The sequence below is a fragment of the Moschus berezovskii genome, chromosome 20, assembly GCF_049115385.1.
Source record: "Moschus berezovskii isolate FMDL1 chromosome 20, NW_MosBer_1.0, whole genome shotgun sequence".
Lineage (NCBI taxonomy): Eukaryota > Metazoa > Chordata > Mammalia > Artiodactyla > Moschidae > Moschus > Moschus berezovskii.
Window position 1 is genome coordinate 35,115,024 of NC_142479.1, and position 7,269 is coordinate 35,122,292.

Sequence of the window (7,269 nt, forward strand, 5' to 3'; positions counted from 1 at the left end):
AAGGAAGAGACTGAAATGCTCTGAATTACTCCTACAGACCTGTGGGATTTGACCCATAGAATTTTAGGGAAAAAATTGGGTTTGTGATAGTTAAAATTTTAGGAATGTCACACAAAAACTCAGATTCCTTTCTTCTCTGGAAATAAGTTTGGAATGAAGAACAGTGAGTAAGTATGCAGTTAAGGGCTCACAAGCCCTCCTGGCAATCACAGGCTTCCCTCTTTAGCAAGGCCTCAAGAGGTGAAAATGATGTCTTGCATACCACAGTTGCTGCTACTTGGAATTTCTGGGATAAATGAGAGAGGGGAAAGACATTTGGGCAGTGAATATTAAGGCAGTGTTTAAAGTTGGAAGGGTGAAATTGAAGACCAGAGCAGGATCCAGTGAAGCAGAAGTGAGAAGGTGGAAATTCCCCTGAGGATCAAAATGTATGATGGGCTTCCCTGGAGGCTCAGATAGTAAAGAATCCGTCTGCAATGAGGGAGACCTGGGTATGATCCCTGGTTGGGAAGATCCCCTGGAGGAGGGCATGGCAACCCACTCGAGTATTGTTGCCTGGAGAATGCCCATGGACAGAGGAGCTTGTCGGGCTACAGTCCACGGGTCGCAAAGAGTCAGAAAACTAAGCACAGCATAGAAGGAAAATGAAATGGCCTACGTGTTTCCAACAAGTGTGATATGTCATCTCCCATCGTGCCCTCTAGGAACAATGGGGAATCTTAGGGGGTTATTCCCCTCCACCCAGATTCTGTGGACCATCTGCATCAGGATCATCTTAAACCTTGGGAAGAATTTACAACTCCAGACCTACTGAGATAATCACTAGGACCCAGGAATCTGCATTTTGACAAACCATCCTGGTCACTGTCATGCAATGAAATGCTGGAAAACCACTGTCTCTGTAGAGTGTAAGTCTCTGGTAAATAGGTGTAATTTGAAAAAAAAAAAAAAATGATTCTCAGGCACTCCACTAGAAGAGGGAAACAAGCTCTCTGGCTAAGAAACACTGATCTAACATTGTCAACTAAGGATAATGAGGTCCAGAAGACAGGAAGAGGAATATCATCTATTGAGTGCTAACTATGCAAGGCCTTGTGCTAAGCGGAAGCTTTAGTTACCTAGTTTAATCTCACAGTTTCACAAGGCACTGAGAGGCTAACTTCCCCAGAGTTGGATTCAGATCCAAGAACTGCCGTTCTTGACCATGACTAGTCTTTCTTCTCTGCTGCTTCACAGAAGATGAGCAGAGAGGCCACTACTCACTACTGGACAGTATGTCCTGCAAGGGCCTCACCTTCCTAATCCAGAAAGTAGGTTGTGGGTGTGGTGCCCTGAGTGATTTTCAAGATACTAAAATCCTAACTACAGTCAGTCCTCTGGTTTTTTCCCCTCCTCTGACCACTTGCACATGGGTTCAAACTGCAAAAGACTTCATCTCCTTTCCAAATCATCCCTGCCATTTATCTTTTCTACCTCTCACTCCACCTTAGTTCCTAAAGCTCTTGGGAGAAAGAGTCCCTAAGCCGAGAACCCTCAACAGCCTCAGCCCTAGGGCTGCTCAGAGAAATGTGTCCCCCCCACTCCCCTGTTCATTCTTAGTGCCCAGAGCTGGGGTCTCCCCAGCACCACCACCCCCTTACAAGGACATAGTAGCCTAAGAATACTTAAGATCAAAATAGTATTCTGCAGTTTTCAAAGGTTTTTACTTACATGATCTTACTTGGTCCTCACAACAGGCCTGCCAAAAAAGGAGGGATTACTATCTCATTTTACAGCAGACTCAGAGACAACATGGCCCCTTACCAGCCAGTTGGTGATGCCAGGCGGGACCTCCTGCCTGCCTGTGCACTCCTGGCAGGTGCACACAGCCTGCCCACTGATGTGCGCTGGATGCCAGAATCAGGTGCATTTCCATCTAAGCCCTCAGTGTCCTTAGGTGGGAGACAGACAGTGTGGGTGTTGATTAGCTGTGAAACCAGCACCAGCTGTGTTAGAAACACAGTTTCCCTTTTAGAAAAGGGGAAAATGGAGAGGTCAAGAAAAATTGTATTAATGGGTGGCAGGACTGGGTTGCATCAATCATTCCCAACACTGTCCCTCGGTGGTCCTGCACCCAGTATCCAACAGTCAGCCCCGACGTGGGTGATGGTGGTGGCAGTAAGTGACAGGCAGAATGTTTTTGAAGAGGTCATTGCTTACACTTCACTAGCCCAAGAGGACTTCAGCTCCTCTGGTATTGACTCCCCCTCTTTATGGCTAATTTGAGACAGTCTAAAATTGGAATCCAGCGCCTAGACATAGAGTGAGGTGAGGATGCAGGTATGTTCACACAGCCGTTTAGGGACGGGTTAACTTTACAAGCTTTACGCTTCCTGAGGGTCGGGGACCCTTCTTATCCTTCAAGATTCGGAGGGAAAAAGAGAGGAAGGGAAGGCTGTGACGCCATCAGGCAATGGGTTCAAGGTTTACCCTTTGCCCTTTGCCTACTCAGTTAGGGGTTCCTGGAAGAATGAGGTCGTGGCGCATTTAGAAAACCTTTCCTCCGTCAACCCCCTTCGGTTCCCAGGATGCAAACATTTTTCCAGGTGCCTGCAGCCTCCCTCTCTCCAAGGAGGTAAAAAGAACCCAAATCCCAGAACTCCCCATTCTTTCACGATCCCTTGGCTGCAGTACCTCGGCTAGGAGGACAGGATGGTCACTGAGGGGGACAGTCAGACATACTCTGCAGAGCATACTCCGCTTCCTTCTCTGCCTCGTTGGATGCCCGGCTCCGGAGTAGCCCGCCTCCCTGTGCGGCACCTCCCGCCACCCCCGCAGACACATGGACTCTCGACTCGTCGCCTCCGCTTCCTCCTGTTCCGAGTCTCCCCCATCCCGCCCGGCGGTGCGCTGCGTGGCGCGGCGCGTGGGCGTGCTGCGGGGCGACCATGGCTGTAGACTGTTACCTCCGGTTCCCACAGTAACAATCGAAAGCCACGGTTGCCCTGGAGACGCGGGGGCGGGGCGCGCGCTGCTGACGGCACCACGGCAGCTCCGGTTGGGCTGACGTCAGGACCGCGGGGTGGGGGGACCGTGGGGGACGGCGGCGGTGCGGGCGGGGGGCGGCGCTCGCTGCAGGGACCGGGCTCTGGGCTCTTGGGGCTCTGTGAAGTGCGTGTGGGCCGGCAGCCCCTCAGTAGCCCCTGGGGACTGGGGACGGGACGGCCCAATGGCGGTGCCCGCGCTGGATCAGCACCGCGGACAGCGGCGGCGCGGGCAGCGAGCTCGGGGCTGAGGGATCTTCGGGGACCGAGGGGCCGGGGGCGCGGCAGGTGGCCGGGTCCGCGGTCCTGAGGCGGGGCCAGGCGTCGGTGGCCGTGACTGGAGACTGTTACTGAGGGCGGCCCGGGCAGTAAGCAGTCTAGAGCCAAGGTGCCGGCGCGCTGCCCGGGCAGGGTGGCTCCGTCGCCCGCAGCTGGGGGCGTTGCTGCTCTTCCTGCCCCGCGTCTCCAACCCTTCTCGGCCCCGGCGCTTGCGGACAGGCACGCGGCCCTTGACGTCAAAACCCTGTGACGTCAAAGATGTCCCCGCGGAGAGGCACTTCCGGCTGCGGGGAGGGGGGAGGGGCGGGTGATGGGGGCGGGGCGGGGCAGTCAGGCCGAGGCCCCGCCCCCGTCTGGTCCTGAGAGGACAGCTCCTCATGCAGAGGCGGGAAGTTGGGGGCGCTGAGGGACCAGCTCGACGGGACGAGGAGGGGGCGCCCCGGCTGAATGAGGGGAGGGATCCCGAGGAAGCTGCGGCAGTGGGGCGGGTAGGTGGGCGTCTGTCTCTCGCCGGCGCCCCAGCTCAGCAAACCGGGGGCAGCGAGGCTGAGTCACCGCTCTGCGGGGAGGAGAGGAAGGGGCGCATCTCCTAGGGCGTCAGCACCTTCGTCCCACTTTCTTGGGAGGATGGCGCAGGAGCCCCAGGAAAAGCCGCAGAGACTCTGGTCGGTCCTCTGATCGATGCTCCTCCGAAGTGGTTGCGTCTCCATCCGGGCGCAGGCAGGTGCTGCTTGGGGTTCTGCGTACGCCTCTGGCTCCAGCTCCAGCAGTTGCGAGGGGACCCTCGTCCCCTCCACCCTGTCCCCAACCCCACCCCTTTGGGGCCCCTCTAACCTGCCGCCTGTCGGTCTCCTCCTTGCTTTCCAGTCCATGTCCGTGCAACGTCCATCTGTCGCCCATTCGTCGGTCGGCCCCTCTTACCTGTCGGCTGTGTTGCGCCCGCGCCCGCTCGCCTCCCGCAGCCGGACTGGAGCGGCGGCTTTTATAGGCGCGCGTAGTACTCGTGCGGCGGCTCATTCATGCGGCCGCGGCTCCTACACACTGACGCGCTGCCGACGTCAGCAGGGAATTTAGGAAACGGGAAGAGGGGCTATTTATAGTGGCGAGGCGGGGGGGTGGGGACTGAGGCGACGGGGAGCTAGGAAGGGGAGGAGGGCTCACGGAAGCAGGAACGGGGAGGGGAGCTCGCGCCCCCCGTACGGGTCTACAAGGGGTTAACTTTCCGGAACTGCGGGCTGGGGGCCCGCTAGAGGACAGTGCGGGGAGTGTGAACAGGCCCATTATAAATGTATTCACTCTGGGACATCTGGGGGCTCAACCCCAGCCCACCCCCCGGCTTTCCAGGGTCCTCATCCAGTAGCCCCTACTCCCACTCCTCACTTCCTGGACCCGACGGCTCTGTGACATCACTGGATGCCCCGCGGTGGCGGCGTTATACCCCGCAAGGCTATTGCGGTGTCCTCACCCTTGGGCGAGGGGAGTGGTGCGGAGAAAAAGCTGGACCCCCGGAGGGGCCTCTGACATCACCTAAAACAGTGGTGTCAGGGACATGAGGGGAGGAGGGGGGAGTCCAGGGGGTTGTGGGAGGAGGCTGGGCATGGAAGAAAAGGCTCAATGGGAATCCAGGAGCTGGAGACCCGAGGGAAGGGAGAAAAGTTGAGGAGGGTGGCTTGGACTCCCCAGAAATGAGCAAGAGGGTGCTCTATGGGGGAGGTGGGGGAAAGGTGGCAGGAGAAGGGAGAGAAAGGAAGCCTCAGTAAGTGGAAGGGAGGAAGACCAGACCACAGTTTCAGAGCCTGACTCCCAGCAAACCTCATTTAGGACCCATCTGTGGAAGGAGGGACTTTGACAGCTCAGCAGAGAAGAGTCTGGGGGGAGCGTAGCTGGGCTGACACCTCTTCCGGGAGGAGTAAGAGTTCCTGTAGGTCAGAATTGGTAAGAAGAGTCCATGCTGTGTTAGGCAGATTTCTCTTGGCTAGGACTAGGGAAATGAATGAATAAATGGTCCTGGCCGAGCCTAGCTCAATCAACTGAGGGAAGTTCTAAATGAGGGAGGGGAGTGTGTTCAGAGAGAGAGGAGCTGGGTTGGGGCGGAGAGAGGGCAATGCCAGGCCAGGACAGGTGAAACTAGGGAGGGAGGGAAAGGTCAAAGATTAAAGGCAGCTAGGCTGGGGGCAGGTATGTCAGACCCTTCCATACAGTGTGAGGGTAGGGACTGGGGGAGCAGGAATCTGGGGGAGATTGTTAAAAAAACAGTGGCACAGGGGACCCTGGGGTGGGCCTACAGTGGACAGATGCCACTGCACAGACACTGGGCTGATTGGATCCTTGTGGGGTTAGGATCTGGCCTCATCATGGGGAGAAAAGATTACAGCAGAAATGGGCTCAGAGAGGTCCTGCATACCCTTTGCCATCTGGCCACCTAGAGGTCTCCGTTTTTGGCCTCCAGCCTTTGTCCTGCTAGTTCTCTTCCCCAGGAATGTCTTCCTGCCTGGGGGAGAACTCCTATTCATCCATCAAAGCCCAGATCTAAGAGCACTTCACAGGAGTCTTCCTGCCTCCCTGCCCAGCACTCTATACACTTTTCCACCTCAGTGTGGCAGCACATCTCTCCGCCAAGATGTCGATGGATGTCCACCTCCCCTGGAGGCTCTGAGCTCCGGAGCCCACCATTTTCATTCTTGGAACCTCACTATTTCCCTAGTGAGCACCCTAGGGCAGAGGTTAGGGAAACAAAAGAGGACTGTGATCAGATGTACCCAGAACACAGAGTGGAAACAGGGTAAAGACTCGGGACGCAATGGGTGTCAGAAGAACCCGTGGGGACCAGGAGCCGCCTTCTGGCTGTTGAGGAAAGGGAGCCTCTGGGGGGCGCCCGAGACCTTGGTGTCTGGGACCGCGGGTAGCCGCGCCGGCGGCCCCTCAATGAATGACTCAGCCACTACCTCTGGCGGGGGCGTGGGGGCGGAGGATGGCGCGGAGCTGGGGGGAGGTTGGTGAACACGGCCCCCAAGGCCCAGCGGCCCTGCGCGGTTGCTAAGCTCTCCAAGGCCTCGGAGAGACGCGATCTGGGCGAACCTCATCGGTTACTATGGTAACTCTGCGCCCCAGCCTCTCGCGCTCCGCGGCTGAGGGAGGCGCAGCCAATCAGAAGCTACAGGCGTTCTTGGGGACCCACTCCTACCCTCCACGTGTGGGCGGGGGTCAGGAGGTGCGGGGAAGAGGCGGAGCGTGGGCTGCGGAGGCCCACTCAGCCGCACAGGCGCTGGCTGCCGGCCTGATGTGCCGGGGCGGCGCGGGGACACTTCCGGAGTTAACTGTGCAAGCGCCCGCGCTCTAGCGCCCGGTACCCTCCCTCCTAGAGGGGGCGTCACCTGCAAGAATTGGACCTTCACGTGGGGTGCAGGACCTTGCAGGGGATCCCGGGCTGCAGGTCCTCCTGTGACTTTTCTCTCGACGAGGTCCCTCAAGCTGGTCGTCCCTCAACACAGCTCACACGGGAAATGTGGGGGCTTGGGTCGCTTCTGTGGGACCCCCAAGAGGCGCTGTCCAGCCATTTCCAGTCACCTTTCCTGGGGTCCTTGTAGAGGTCTGCAAGTTCAGGGTGGGTTTTTGGGTACCACCTCTGCCCAGGTCATGGAGGGCTCTATATGTACCCTGCGTATGACAGAAAGCCGGTTCTTGGATTACGGAAGGGGACAGGTTGTGTCTGCAAACATGAGCGCTCACGGGTGTCAATGCCTGGAGAGGGTCTGGGTGCAAACGGGTCTATTCTGTGCATACCTATCCCATGTGGCTGACTGAGGTTGGGTGTATTGGGGGGGCTGGTGTACAAACGGACAGTGCCATCCAGGGATATCCAATGAGAGCCCCTTAAGATCTTGTCTATCTTCTTCTTTAGGATTTCCGAAGCCTCCTCCCTTCTACTGCCCCTTCCTTGAAGGCCGGACTTCTCTGAATTGGGGCA